At 36.6% G+C, this 16916-nt stretch overlaps 1 protein-coding gene across 7 annotated transcripts in view; it reads right to left on the reverse strand.

The window, feature by feature from the left end:
* LOC117570607 (supervillin) overlaps positions 1 to 16916 on the reverse strand; it is a 172472-nt gene that overhangs the window by 105700 nt on the left and 49856 nt on the right. The window lies entirely within an intron of this gene.

The following is a 16916-nucleotide window of genomic DNA, read 5'->3' on the forward strand; positions in this document are numbered from 1 at the left end:
AGAAAGGTAACAAATTTGTATGGCTAAAATACAATTTTTTGGATTTTATAGACTCGCTTTTATTGCTATTTGTACAACGTGAAAACTGATATAAAGCTATTCGATGCGTTCGATTGAAATGTCCATAACAAACGCGATAATAATGCTGTTGCATAGAATTTCAATGAATAAGATTCTATGAATTTATGCAAATTGACATAAAAATTGTTTTCCATGGGGGAAAAATGGAAATTTACTAAGCACTGGGAACAATAGCTGCAAATTGTAAATTGAAAAAATTAAATACCTATTGAATTGCAATGCACAAACAATCTAATCAGCATGCAAACAATATTATTCACGTTATGTTATTAACATAATGCTCTAAACTGTTAAACAAACATCAATTAGCAGCGAGCTGGGATTTAAAATGCTGGAATTGCCAATTAAATGCAATGAATTTTGTAATTCTAGGAGATGGAACAAACAAGAACAACAAATTACACGCGACTACATAATGCAGCTTAGAGTTGAAAGTTGGCATTGCCATAGCAACAACAATAACAACAGCAACAGTAACAGCAAGAGTAGAAAAGCAGAACAACAAAAGCAAAGGGCGTGCAAACAAAACGCACGGCTGACTGACCCAACAACAACAACAGCAACAAGAACAACATCAGCAACAGTATCAAGCACAAAGAATAAACACACAAACACAAGTACACTAAGAAGAGCAACGGCAATGACAACAGCAGGTGATTCTCTCACTCTTGCCCATCTCTTTTACTCTCACGCTCTCACACTGAAAGCTTTGCTGCCGCTGTGATGCTGTGCAAGTTCAAGTAACAGCAACAGCAGCAGTAACAAGAGCAACAACAACAAGTTGCGCAGACTGCGCGTCGCTGTCACGTTGAGCCATTGAATTAAATTAAAGCAAATTCGCGCAATAAATGTAGCAAGAAAAAATGCGAGACATGAAATATTATTTAAAGCAGTTGCTAAAAATAAACATACTTTTTGATAAGCCGACTGCGATGCTAGATGTAGCGCAACGACGGCGCCGACGCAGTTAGCTAAAAATAACAGCAAACCTGGCGTTTGCAGAGAGCCAGAGCGAGAAACACAGAGAGAACGAGAAGATATGTCTGCTGGTTGCTGGGCAGCACTTGTCCACCAGCCAAAAATGAGACAAGCTACAACAACAATGAATGCACACACACAAACACACACGCATATGGATTAAAAGTAGAGCGCGACTATTTACCGTTGTAGTGGAAAGCTCAAAGCGGTTGACATGACATGTTAAAAACTAAGCTTCCTCTTGGAGCAGGAGGAGGAGAAGACTTCGACTGCAGCGTCATTTGCTTTTATTAGCTTTTCACACAGAAATTAACACGCCGCAACATAGACAAAGTGCCAACAGAAAGGGGGAACAACAAGGGAATAGTTCATTTACAGAGGAAATTATCAGTTGAGCAACAGTTGTTTTGTCATTTACTCGTAAGTTGAGTGTGATTCATTTGCTTAAATCTTAATACTTACATACAAATGCGATTTCAATTGTTTTTGCAATGATTTATCAACTTGTATTTTTGGCAATCACAATTCACTCATTGTCGATTAAATCGAGCGTGACAATAAACGAAATAATATTGTGTGTATGTTCAACGCATTGGTAAACTTGTTTAACAGTAGTAATATACACACACAAACACACACATGCGATATATATGTAAGTATGTACGCACTGCAACACAATAACAAAACACACGGCGGAAGCGCGCAATGCAAGCCGAAAACAAAAGCTTAGCTTAAAAGCAGCGACACAGACAGTCAGAACGTTGAAACCGCGTCGACCGACGCGACGTCGAGCAGCGCAGACAAAAGACTGAGCTGAAGTTGCGCCAAAGCGCCAAAGCCGAAGCTGCTGCAAGAGAGCGCTTCGAGTGCTGCTCGTGTGCCGTGTTGCTGGTGCTGTCCGAACGAAGTGGAAGTGACGCAGTGACGCTGGCGCAGTACGAGTACTCACTCTATGTGGGCGTTTGTTACTGTTGTTGTTCTTGTAAATGCAGCAAAGAGAGCGCAAAACGATCAAGTGTGGAGTGTGGGCATAAAGCAATTGTTGAAAAGGGAAAGGATCAACGATTGTCGAAAATACATACAACAAAAACAACAACTGCCATACGAACTTGTCAATGTCATGAGAGAGCGCCAACAACAGCAAAAGAGTTCTGCTCTCTATTGCCGAGGAGAGCGACGAGCCTGATGGAGCGATACTGTTTCGATTGAGTACGACGCGCTTTAAGTATGTAATTTGGTGTCATTGTTTTGTGCTGAGAAGGAAAGAAAAAGCATGTAACTCGCTCGCACTCTTTCGCTCGCTTAATAGGCATGTCAGACTGGTGCTAATAAGGCTGTTGGTAAGTAATGCAGGTGCCGCTAGTCGCAATTCTATGAGCATTGCCATCCGATGGATGGACGGATGGATGGAAATGCCATAGAAAATTGCTTAATGAACCGTTTGCGTTTCACGTTTGCTCCACAAATGGCAGTTGGTTCTGCCAACCAGTCCATAGATCAGTTCAGTCAGCAAGTTCAATGCCATTAGGAAGCAGACTGCAACGGTTTTTACTACTATTGCTACTACTATTTTTGCTACTCTTTCTGCTGCCATTTCGATAGCAGATAAATATACAAATAAGGCGCACAAAGAGAGAGCACAAATATTTATTGTGTAGGATATAGAAACTGCATTTGAGAGATTTTTGCGCTGGCGAAACAAGCAGCAACATGCTGGCAGCGACTGCGACAGCATTCAGAGTTTGAGTTTGATGATAGCAGAAAAATTGAAGTGTGAGTGAGAAGAGAGGTATAAGAGTGCACTGTGTGACGTGTTTAATGGCTACCAAGAACTGCTACTCCAAATGAGATGGCAAAAAGAAATGCAATTACATCGAGAGAACTTTTTTTGTTGTTATTTTGATTGCTGCAGTAAATTGCGGCTCATCGATATTCTAGCCATTTAAAAAGTGTAATTCGATTTTTTATGCGCCAATTCGACTTACGCTTTTTTATATACAGTAAATATTTTCAATAAACGTTTTGATTGCGCTTCCAGTCATAAACATGCTCAAGTTCATGTGCGTCACAAGATTGCAGATGATTTGTTTACGTTATGACTCACCTGCAAAGAAAAGAAAGACAGAGAATGAAGGTAAGAAGTGGAACAACAAAATGAAGAGGCAAATGTTGGGCAAGCAAATATAAATCAAGTCTTAACACAAAATGTCACTTAAAATAAAAGTAAAACAAATCAAATTTAAGCCTTAAATGAAGTCATTGCCGTGTCTAGAAACTCGGCACGTGCTCTTCGTTTGTTTTTGCTAAACAAAATTAGCTAATTAATTAGAGCGGCAGCCAAAGTAAAGGGCAAAAAGCGACGGCAAACTAAACAGAGTAAAAAGCACTCACTTGGCTGCAGCAGAAACTTTGTTTACAAAAACTAACTCAAAAAAAAAAACCCTGCACGTCACTCAAAAGTTTGCAATGGTGTTAAGGAAGACAAAGAGAGACAGGGAGTGAGGGTCGACCATCTCTTCTCGTTGCGTGCTTGGGCCGGCTTCCCTGTATTGGTGTGTGTGTGTGCGTGTGGGTGGGCGCTTTGAGTGTCTGCTGTTTTGCTAACTTTTGAGTTATGAGACGTTGGTCAGCTTTGTTTTTTCCATAATTTATGTAGCGCCGGCGCCAACGCTAACGTCAGCGTCAGCGTCTGCGTCAGCGTCAACGCAGGGGCCATTTTGTTGCTGTTTGCTGTTTGATGTTGACAAAAAGCTTTTCATATGGGCTATTTCCTAGCATAGTAAAGTCTTCTCACTCTTGTATAACTTGGCTCTAACTGAAGTGATTTCTATGCAAACAGCTTTGCGTAGTTTAGTTATTTTTAATACATTTTGTTAATGGCTTATTGAAGTACGTATAAACCTCTCAGACAAGCCATAAATGCTCTACTAAAACTTTGCACTGCCGAAAAGTTTTCCAAACTGAAAATTTTTGAAGTGGAGCATTTGTATAGCGTGTTTTAATATACCATAGTTTTTGGCATTTAGCTAAATTTGAATTGTAAAGTGCAAAACAAATTATGAACTTTACTTCTAAAAACAAAAATATTATCAAACAATATTTATATATTTTAACATATTGCTCATTCTTAAAGTTTTTCATTAAAGCCAATTTTAATAGAATAATTTAAAGATTCACTAAAAATTACAGAATTTGTTAAATACTCTAAAATTTTCATAAAACATTATTCTTTAGACAAAAAGAGTTTATAATAAGTATTATTATTATTCTTTTATCTTATTAACATTTTTTAGTCATCCCAAAATTTATAGATATTTTTAATGGCGTTTGAAGTTTTAGTTAACCCCTTTTAAGTTTAGTCGGCGATTATAAAATATTATATTACTACCATAATTCTGAATTCCGCATAAGTTGAACATGTTTTTTCATGTCTCTGGTTAGAATTTAGTGCCAACTGACGTTTAAATTATTGCACCGAATTCCTCATAATCATGTTCAAAGTGTGCTCTATATATTAGCCCGGGTTTTGTGCTCTTGTTACTCATGTTTTGGTTGTTTTTTTGACATGGCTGTGACTGTGCTTTGACTTTTTAATTAATGAAAAGATTTTTATTGCCATGGCTATAACCGAAAAGGCAGTCACGTGTGTCGACTTTGGCTCCATAAAATCATGGCTGGCAGCAACGCAAAGCATAGGGAATGAGGAGGGACTAAAGAGGGAATGACTACGGGTTACCCAAGTACATACATACATGAATTGCTCCAAACGCGAACAGGGAAAGAGACAGAAAGAGAGAAAGCGGAAGGGGAGAGCAGGGAAGGGAACTCGGAAAAGTGGCGCCAAAAACATTTGACGAAATGACGTATGAATGTCAATGTTTGTCATAGAAAGAGAAGGCAAAATTTACGAGGCTAAACTAAAGCTTTCGCGATGATTATGCCACTTAAAGCATTAAATTAAAGCTGAAAATACTATCGATAACATTCTAAATATAATAATAGTTAACAAATTGTTTGAATAATTTTAAAGTTTAATGAACATTTATTAAGGAAAGCGCAAATATTGCTAAAATGTATAGTATATAAAGAACAATTCTGCATTGTTACAAATATTGCTTTAATAAAGAAACTATCGATAAATAACAATTGTACTATCGATAATGATTACTCAAAGCTTAAACGCTATTAAATCAAATAGAATTTACATTTCTTTGGTAAAGTGACTATCGATAAATAACAATTATACTATCGATGATATTTTTTTCTATACTATACTATCGATAATAATAAATCAAATAGAATTTATGTTGGCATGCAATTTAAAATGGCTGTATAAAACCGAAAAAGTAGCAAGATGATAAACTTCTTATATACAACGAACTTTAGTTGTGACTTCAATAAGACTATCGATAACTTTAGAGATGCGCTAGCAGTTTGTCATTGTAATTCCCCAACAAAAGTTGAGCGTAGCAATATAATATTAAAAGTAAAGAACTCGAGATACAATACAAAAGTCTGTCCCTTAATATCCTTCACAGAACTGTCAGCAATGTCAACTGTTCCCCATTAACAACAAGGACAGGCTTAAGGACTTTCTCGCACATATCACTCATAGAGTACTTTGGGCGCTTTTTCATGCCACTTGTCCAATAAAAAAATGCAAATTAGCCAGAAAAAAAACCGCAGGCAACATATTATTGTTGTTGCCATTTTTTATAGTAGCATTTAAGCACGCGTCAAAAATGAAATGAAACCCCAGAATTGAATTATGCAGATTTTGGCTCTGGTAATGAGCTTGAATAACGGTCACTTTGCGTGTCCTGCTTATTTCGTTGATAATGCTTACCTCAACAAAAAGAACTCTCTTCCCTTCCTCTTGACTTTAACTAATTGCACTTCTTTTTCGGGGGGTATTGCAAAAATTTCTTGATAGTAAAAAATTCCGAAAGGAATCGCATCAATTTGATGGACTAGTTGCCTCTGATTGTGTATTTGTAACTGTGTTTGTGTGTGTGTATGGATTTAACGGTTAAGTGTTCTCGCGGCAAGGCAACAAACAAGAAATGTGCAACAACTGTCTGTCAAATGGGAAATTTGTTAAAGGATAGAAAATTTGTTTATCTATCGAAAGCAAATTTTGAAACTCGAAACGCAACGCCAACTCGATCTGCAATTCGAATTGGAGATTGGGGATTGGAAAATGATTTGCTTCCATCGGCAGGTGTTTTATTGCACCAATCAAACGATTTTCCTTTGCATCCAATTCCTATCGTTTTTCTCTCACTCTCTTTTTTTGGGTTTTTTTTTTTTGTGGTGGAGGGCCGAAGCTAACGAGCCCACGAGCAAAAGGAATGCACCACAGCCACAGCTAAAGCTACAGTTATAGCTCCCCTCACCTGGCCCCATTAACAGCAGCCTACGTGAGTCAGGTAAAGAACCATGAACCAAAGTGAGCGATTGAGAGCTCAAAGTCGATTAACTGAACGATGGAACTATACTCTAGAAGTCAGAAATTCATTTCAGTTTTTGGATTGATTTTATGAAAGTTTAAATAAATCATATTTATTGTAATACTTTTATTAAAGATTGGACACCCTGTAAAAATACCCTATTGAATCATGTTTAATTAAAAAAGAAAATGTTTTTATTAGCGGTATTTTAAATGAACTAATTATAAACTATACTGATACTGAATTACAAGACAAATGTAAACTATTATAATTATATTGAAGAGTTTCAGAGTTAAACCGAAAACAAGTAAGAAAGATAAAGTCGAGAGTGTTCGACTTTGATATACCAGCTACCCATTGGGAATAAAAGTAAAACAGTGCAGTATTAATTTTAAAATATACCGAATTCATATATCGCAAAAATACTGAAATATAAAAAAAGGCTATATTTGCTATATTGATAAAGTAGTACATTTAAAATACACCATTGAGTTCAAAATATACCAGATTGTCAACCGAAGCAACTAAGATCCGTAATAAGTAGGCGATTTTGTCCATGCAAAGATATTTCTTTAATAACTTTGACAAGTTTTATTTAAGGGCAATAAAATTTTCAGGAATCTTCAATACTACAGGTATTATTTTAAGTACCAAAATTAAATTAAAATCCTATACCCTGCAATTGACCTTAAAGGGATTGCTGTGGATACTCTTTAAGTACTCCAGGGAAAATAATCGAACCACTGAAAAATTATGGAATATCGCCTAAATATTTCCATGAATATTTCATTGCAAATATTTCCATGCTAATTTAATGAATTTACTACATTTTAAAGAATTATATTTCAAACCCTTGAGAAATAATTCAGAACCTTAAGTGTATTTATAATACAACTGCATCATCACATCTTAAATTGAATATGTACCCTGTACGTAATCTAGAATACCGTAGTAAAGCGCTTTAAGTCAACCACTAAAAGGCTTTAAAAAATTATGACAGGGAAATTCCCTGTAAATCAAAAGTGAATAAAATTAAATACAATGCTTAAACTGTCTCTCAATATTAATTTCTTTATTCATAAATTTCATTAAATTCATTTAATTCTGTAAATTGTTTTAATACTAATTTGTGTAATTCATAAACTTCTAGTTCTATTGCTACTTCAATATAAAGGTGTGACAAGGAAGTAACTTGTAAACCCAAAGTATAAATAATAAAGAATAATAAACACATCTTTAAACTGTCCCTCAATATTAATTTGTGTAATTCATACAGTTCTTAAAATGCCTTTCATTCTTTTAACTCTTTCTTTATATTAATTTGAGAAATTCATAAATTTCATTTAATTTGTTTAATTTTTTAAACTGTTCCTCAATATGAATTTGTGTAATTCATAACTTTCTACTATTCCAGCATACCCTGTGCACAACCCCCAATTTGTAGGGTATTGAAAAGCGAACAAAGTTTACAAATTGTGCCTGTTGTAGCAATGTTGTCTCTGCTGTTGTTGCTCTCTCGCTGTCGCTGTTGTCTTTGTCAGTTGTCTCTTGCTGTCAGTCAGTCAGTCACAGTCTGCATCCCACCCGTCTTCCCCCCTGATCTGCTATCCCTTGTCAGCTTAATGATGCAGGCAAAACGAATGCAAAGAGAGAGAGAGAGAGAGATAGAGAGAGAGAGAGAGGGAGCCAAAAGACAAACCGCCAAACAATCAGTTGGCAATTTTCTTTTATATCCGAATGAATGTTGAAATACTTTAACTGTTATTTCGTGCATACGTGCATATAACCGTTATAATACGGTTAACAGGTAGACGATGCGGGGGCGGTAGGCGGAGGCGAAGGCGGGAGGCTGCGACTGTTGAAACATAATTATGTTGAATCACTCACGTATCTGAAGGATACCAACAAAAACACCAAAAAAAGATACGATACAAAAATCTGCCACAGCCAAAGCTGTGCGTGTTTGTTGTGTCTGCGTGTGTGTGTGTGTGTGTGTGTGTGTGTGTGTGTGTGTGTGTGTGTGTGTGTGTGTGTGTGTGTGTGTGTGTGTGTGTGTGTGTGTGTGTGTGTGTGTGTGTGTGTGTGTGTGTGTGTGTGTGTGTGTGTGTGTGTGTGTGTGTGTGTGTGTGTGTGTGTGTGTGTGTGTGTGTGTGTGGGTGTTGACTTTGTTGTTGTTGTCTGTTGTGGTGCTGCTTTGTGGCAGCTTTTGTAGGTGGCAGGTAGCGCATACTACATACATATGTCGCTTCAAGTGGGGGATCAACTTTGTGTTGTTTGGGACCACAGCGCAACATGAATCGCACTTTTCGAAAGTATCTCTTTGCCTTCAACTTCCCCCCTCCCCCATCAAGAACGTGCACTAAAAGTTTTCGCCAAGAAGAATCAGTTATGTGTCTAAGTAGACAGCAATCTTATGGATTAAAGAGATCAAAGCCCGCAAGGAAATTGCAATTTGAAATTGAGAGATTTCTCATTTCGTGGGCGTGGGGGAATTTTGTGAAAGAACATTCAACTAGGGGAGATTCCCTGAGTTTAAGTTTAAAAGAAACACATAAATTTGCATATAGTAGTAGCACACAATATTAGCTGGTGTTCTTAAGATAATCTCTTATGTAGAGCAAGAAACTTAAGTGTAAACATTCTAATAAAGATTTCAGTTGATAGAACACAACTAAAAGAAAGTATTTGTCGAAGCGGAATTTGAATATGTTATTCATTTTTGGAAAATAATTAGTTTTGTTTTCATAATTTAGCAATAATTCTGCCTCAATTTGTTTAATAAATTCAATTTATAGAAAACTGTTTTTTTAGGTAAAAATATATCACTTATATTTAATATATTCTTAATTGTATTGTAGTATAAACAAGTGAGAAAGCGAGATACATATTTTGAATAACAGTAAAATAGCGCGGTATTAATTTTAAAATACACCAACTTTATATATCGCAAAATACTAAAAAATCAACCAAATATACCTTTCTATCCTATGGATAGCGCATATCAAAAAAATATTTTTTTATATCAAAAGAACATGAGTCGAAAAGCTGAGTAAATTTTGTAATATTTCAGCAAGTCTTTTTTGACTTTATACAAAATTTAAATTTCTAGAAGAATATTTTTTCAGGCAGCAAAAGAAAAAATGCTTCCATTATCAGAACTAATAATTTCGAAATAACAGTGAAAACTTTTCAGTAAAATATAATAGAAAACACTTTCTTTTAATTTTACTTCTAACTTCCACCATTTTAAATTTTTAAAAGGATTTGCTAGACTCTAAGATTTAAGCATCTCGATACTAAGTTTAAATTCAATTCGCCTAGTATCTCAATAAATTTTTCGCATAATGTTTGTGAAAGATCATCATTCGTAAATCTTCTCCATTCTTTCCTATGTATTTAAATTTCAACTGCTTCATTAATGAATACTTTTCAGAAAGATTTTCTTAACATAGTATTGAAATCATCTCAAAGCCAATGGAGAAATTGCCCAACCGATTTTCTATAAATTCTTCCACAATACTTCACAATTTTCAAAAAGATTTTAAAAACTCTAAGCCTTAAACCAACTCATACCAAATTGCAAGCTCTATTCTTCAAGTTCCCTAGAAAATTTTTTGAATAATGTTTGTCAAATATTCTCTTTTGTATCTCTTCTCTTTCCTTTCCCTTGTATTTCGCTTCCAACTTCTACAATAATAAATTTATTTCAAAAAGATTTTCTAGACTCAAAGCTGAAACCATATTAAAGCCAATAGCAAAATTCGTCCAACCAATTTTCCATAAATTCTTTCGCACAATATTTCTCAAAGACCATCAAAAAACTACCAACATTATGAAGCGCTGCGTTCTTCGGTAAAACGGAAAAATGCTTTCCATTTACAAGGCCTGGTTGTATTCCCAGAATAGCTCTAAAGATGCTCGTATTTGTACTTATGTAATCAGGAGCACTTCTCAACAATGAATAAACGAGTATTTGCATTCGAGTACACTCACACACTCGCACTCACACTCACCGAAGCACTCAAAGAAGCTGCTGTTCGCATTCGTATTCGTCTCATTTTGCATTCAGCAGGAGCGTTTTTCATTTTTCTGTGCGACTTTCAATGCAATCAACAGACATACGAAAAATTTCACTTGTCATAGCACGAATGGAACTTCAGGGCACATTAAACTCTTCCAGACCAGCTGGCAGAGAGAAAAAGGGAGCTCCACACACACAATGACTTGGAACTACCGAAAAACCTCTAGAAATTCAAGTAAATATAAATACAAGAAGGAGAGAGAGAGAGGAGAGGAGTGGAGTGAAGAGTAGGAAATAATACAATGCAAAAGCGTGTAGGAGCAGCACTGGCGAAATCAGGCGGAACAAGTGGAGTAGTGGAGTAGCGTCTAGGCAAACAACAACAAGAACAACAAAAATAACTGAAGGATTCATATGAACTTGACTCTGTGCGTTGCAAGCAGCTTGTTTTCCTACTTTTTATACCCGCTACCCATAGGGTAGAAGGGTATTATAACTTTGTGCCGGCAGGAAATGTATGTAACAGGTAGAAGGAGGCATCTCCGACCCTATAAAGTATATATATTCTTGATCAGCGTCAACAGCCGAGACGATCTAGCCATGTCCGTCTGTCCGTCCGTCCGTATGAAACACTGGATCTCAGAGACTATAAGAGATAGAGCTATAATTTTTTTCGACAGCATTTGTTATGTTTGCACGCAGATCAAGTTTGTTTCAAATTTTTGCCACGCCCACTTCCGCCCCCGCAAATCAAAAAAATCGAATAACAAGCGTAATTTTTACGAATTTTGGTATATGCAATAATTACTGTAATAGTTATGATTCCTGAAAATTTGGTTGCGATCAGATAAAAATTGTGGAAGTTATTAAAGAAATACTTTTGTATGGACAAAAACTCCTACTTCCTAGGGCTCTTAGTTGCTTTGGCCGACAATCTGGTACATTTTGCCGTCTATGGTATATTTTGAATGGTTTGCTGTATCGATATACCACATATACCATTTGGTATATTTTTAGTATTTTTTTTTTAGTATTTTCGGTATATTTTGAAAATGATACCGCAATATTTTGCCTTTATTAAAAATGGGTAGCGGGTATCTCACAGTCGAGCACACTCGACTGTAACTTTCTTACTTGTTTTTTGTTGTTGGTGCGTTGAACTTGGCCAGCAAACAAAGCGGCCTAAATGTTCCATGTGGGCGTGGCAGGCGCCACACACTAAATGCCACTTAAGTGAAATGAATTGCAAAAAAAACAAACGTATCTCGCTTCCACTTTCGTTCGCCGTGAGAATCGCTGAGAGAGGCGGAAGCTAAGGACATGAAGCTAAAACTAAATATTTGCACGGTTAGCAAAGAGACAAAGTCGAAAATGTGTAGGATGCGACTTGCCACCGCATGTTGCCACCTCTTGTTAACCCCCCTTGGTTGCCTTTAGTCACTGCCTTAACCCTTTGTCGCCCCTTTGCCAACCTCCTGCAACTATTTTGCACCCTTCGCAGTTAGCAATGCGTTTTAGGCATGCCGGAAAATTCCTTTTAATTGCGGTTAACTCAACTTGAACACACTCGACACACACATACACAGTACCTTCACACACACACACGCTTCTGGGGACACACCTTTTTAGCACTTGTCGCCTTTTCCTTGGTTTTCGTTGCTTTTATTTCTGCTGCATTTTCATAGCTTTTATTAACTTAGTTTTCGTTCGCTTTTCACTTTGCTTTCTCGTTTTTTGGCTTTTAAAATATTTGACGCCTTTTTTTATATTTTGTTTGAAAAGTACGCAAATTTCGTATTCGTTGTGAGTCGTGTTTGTGTGGCACTTGCAACGCGGTTTCTTGTTCAATGCGCAACGTGTTGCGAGCTGCTGGAAAACTCTGCGCGTACTGAGCACGAGATCTGACTTGATGTGGACAGGCTGAAAAGGGGCACAAACACACACACACACACACACACACACACTCGCCATGCAACAAACTGCGGCAGGTTACAAGTTATTGTTCAAGGCGAAGGGGGGGACAACAAACAGCTGATTTCGTAGCCGGTTTTCTGTTTTTTGTGTTTTCAGCGTAAAAACTGCGGCGAATTCACTTCAGACAAGGTTTGCTCTCTCTCCCTCTCTCTCGTACACTCCTGTTTGTAGCGTTTTTCTCTCTCTCTTTGTTTGTGGCGTGCTTTGTCTGAGGCGTCTACACTGAACACAAAAAGTTTGTGGCGCGACAATACCTACTAAGTATCGCTCTGACATGATTTGAGCTCTATTCTTCTTTTTTTAACTAGCTACCTCCTGTGAAATATATTTTAACTTTAATTTTTTATCTTAAGCTTCGTCTCAACTATCTACACCAACAGTAGCAGCTATTCTATTTTAATTTAGAGTATATTTCAGCATTACTATGTTATTTAAATCTTAATCTTAATCTCTCTCACTCTGACTCCTATATTTGCCTCAAGCTTAAGCACTGAGTGCAAAAAGTTAGTAACGCCAACAATAATCACTATTTATGTATAACAATATTAGTAGTCTATAACTCTTTCTCTCTTTGAATAACTATGAATTATATTTTTTTATACTCTCAAAAAGTAATTACATATTTTGATTGAAACAAGCTTTTACTACTATATATACTACTATATATATATATATATATATATATATATACTATTATATAATTCAATTCTTAAGCTATATTTCTCTCTCTTCGTCTTTCTCTTTCAAGTTTTGTTCCAACTATTTACACTGTTTTTATTTTTAATTCATAGAAGATATTACCACTATTATGTTTCCTTATTTCCCTATCTCTAATTCTCAATCGCTCTGAATTTGACTCTGACATTCTCTCTCCCTATCTCTCGATGGCTTTGTCTCAAGTTCCTACACTGAACGCTAAAAGATTTCGGCATCCACAATAATAGTTGTGACAAAACTCTCCCTCTCTCTCTCTTCTTCACTCAAATTCAAATAATAGTTTCTTTAAACTAATTAACTTTATTTTCCCATCTCTCTTCCCCCCTCTTTCTGTCTCTCTCTCTCACTCTCAACATTACCAGCTAAATTGTTTTGCAATTCATAGTAGATTTTTGGAACATATTTTTTTACTATATAACTTTAATTCCCTTTGCCGTACTCTCTCTCTCTCTCTCTCACTCTTACTTTCTCTCTCAATTTAATTCTCTCTCTCTTTATTAATTATCGCGCCTTTTCCCTAAATGTTCTCTCTCTGTCTCTCAATACCTGTCTACTGCTATTTTATGCTCCTTTGTTTCTCTTTCTCCCTAAAGCTACTTGGGCCAGCTCCTCTCACTATATCTTTCTCTAACTTTCATTACTTTTCGTCCTACCTCACTCCCTCCCTCTCACTCTCTCTCTCTTCTCTGTCTCTTTCACACATGCTCCCTTTGTTGGCATCCCTGCGAATTCGCCGCAAAGTGCCGCCCTACGCTTAAGTTTCCCTAACGCATTTTTGTTTGTACCTGCGCAGTGGAAATGTCCTCACTTCTCAATCTCATTTCATAGCTGCTTCCTCTTCTTGCTCTCCTATGTGCTCTCCCTCTTCCACCTCCCTCGCAACTCTCTCTGAATTTAGCGCAGAGCGTTTAATTTACATGCATGCTTCGTAGCCAACGGCGACCGCAAATGCATTGAACGCCACCAAAAATGTTGTTGCGCGGCATGCCCCCAATTTAGTTGAGTAGCGTGTTGCCTGCCCCCGTTGCACTTGCAACTTGCAGTGCAACTGCAACCGCAATAGTGCAACCACGCAGGGTGGGAGGTTGTAGGCGCTGTTGGTGGCGCAACAGTAGCCCACACTTGACCGCTTGAATGCAGCAACATCAACGACAGCAGCACTCGACAAACCACACACAGAGTTCGCTTCGCTGCTGTGGAACATGCGGCGTATGAGTAATGTTAAGTTTAGCCCACAGGCATCATTCGCGCGTTGTTACTCTGCTGATAATAATTATCACCCGCTCAACAAACTCAACAGACACAAAGATACGACAAGCAGACAGATAGACAGACACTGAAAGGATTTCGCAGCGCATAATTAGGCACAGTCTGTGTACAGTCTGCGAAACGCCCACTTGGACACGCCCACAAACTACTGTGTAGCAATCGCTGTGAATACAACTTAAGCAGCGAGGGAAGTTCTAACTACAAAAGTGATTAACAAGTTAAACATAATTTTATGAAACTTTGTATTTAAGACTTTTAGATCCAAAAAGTTTATTTTCATATATTATTATTTTAATATTTTTGTGGTATATTAATTTTTTAATATTTTAAAATTAATACCACACTATTTTGCTTTTCTTCAAAATGGGTATTTCACAGCTTTCTTCCTTGTTTTCTTTTTAATTTTATAAATCTGTTAAAGTTGAAATTAGCCTGTACTTTTATTATAGCTAAGGAACTATTTATAAATTTAAAATAGTATATCAACACTGAAAGAGATAAAACTATTTGGAGTACCAACATATTCTATTATTATTAAGAGAATGATTTAAAGGCATATAATCCCAAATTTATTGAGTTACATACGTATTTACAATACTTGGAATGTTCTTCATAAAATAATATGTTCTTATAACTATGATTACTCCTGTACCACATTTATAGAATACAACCGAAAGTAGTTATATTAATGTATCTTCTTTAAGTAAAGTAAGGCAAAACATCTATACAAAAGTTACATTATAAATGTATTTATTCAGTTTGGATTGAATTGTGAAAAAAGAAAGATGAATTAAACTAAATATTTAGGACAGTTACAATTCACATCATAAAAAATGAGTTTTATTAGATATAAATTAATGAAATATGAATTCTATATTTGTATTCTTTACTTGATATAATATTAAAATTTATAAATAAAATAGTTTACAAGTACTGATTCTGTTTGAAATGTGAAAAGGAATCTCCGAATTGAGCTTCATTTTTACAAAGCTTTTCATAAAATCTTCATAAATTTGTAACATTAGAAAAGTTGCATGAACATGAATTGTTTATATAGTATTAAATATAATCTCTTAATATGCACTTAAAAAAATGAATCCACATATAGTATTGTGCTTCATTTCGTAAACGCCTTTCCATACTATTCGAACCACCCTCGTTGGCAAAATTCTTTAGATACTCCGTCTCGGAACATATATAACATTAAATTGGGTTAAGTAAGTTATGATTATTTCATAGATGGGCGTGTTGTGGCGGCAAAGCAGAGCAATTGGCTGTGCGGAGGGGAGAGGAGAGGACAGGAAGTGGGAGGTTTGAAAGGAAAGAAAAGGAAACCGCCCCTTTTCATATGCTTGTGTTTATAAGTATGTGGCAAAAGCCTGTCTACTTGTTTTGGCTGTTGTTGTTCTAGGCTCCCGAGGAGTCTTATTTATGACATGGCAAGCGAATTGTGGCCAGCAAGTCTGGAGGCCGGAAACTGTTTCAACTGCGACGACAAGGGGATTGAGTAAGGGTTTAATGTGTGTGACTGAGTGACAAAAACAAATTAGAGCTGTGACATTTTTATTGCTATTTAGTTGAACTCGCTATGGCATTTTGAGGTTAAACTCCCTTTAGGCAGGTGAATGAACTTTTTGCTGGAGGGGAAAACTCCACTTTAAGTGTTGACTTGCAGCAAATATTGATTTCTATAAAGTATATTCAATTAGATTAAAGGCTTTTTGCTTTTGCGTTTGCCTCTCGTCAATCCAATTGGAGAGAACACACCATAAATCTCTCAAATGTCGCTCCCACCAAAAAGGAAATCCAATGAATCGAAGCATCGAGATAAGCGACAGCAGAGCAGGAGAAGCAGCATCTGGGGAATAGGTGAGCAGGACTCAAGGACTCAATTTAAAAGGCCAAAACATTATATTTATGAAGTATACGGAAAAATTTTTGTGTGAACAGAATGAGGCTTAAATTACCCATTGAAAGTGGAGGCCTCATTAGCAATAATTAAGCGAGTGCGGCTTGAAAACTTTAAGAAGTCAAAAAGGTCACAGGACCTGCAGTTGAATGTCCTTTTTATGCCAAACAACAGACGTCGTCGAACCGTGCAAACAGCCACAACAACGACAACAACAACCTCAATTGGGGATATAAGTAGACTTTCGCTTTTTCTACATCTTCTTTTTGAGCTTTTCTATTTACTTGGCGTCTAGGGACACGTTCGGTGGCCCAAGAAAATTGTAAACAGCAAGCATAATATACGAAATAAATATGTCGAGTCTCTATTGACTGACAGGCGCATTGAACTTCTGCCCCTTCTCCCCCCTCAAAAGTTAAGCTCAAATACGCATTTGGGTCGTCGGTCAACATCAAAGTATGCAATAGATGTGTAAACACTGCGACTTATGCTCCTAATTATATTTGTGCCAATCAAA

Source organism: Drosophila albomicans, chromosome 3, assembly GCF_009650485.2.
Source record: "Drosophila albomicans strain 15112-1751.03 chromosome 3, ASM965048v2, whole genome shotgun sequence".
Lineage (NCBI taxonomy): Eukaryota > Metazoa > Arthropoda > Insecta > Diptera > Drosophilidae > Drosophila > Drosophila albomicans.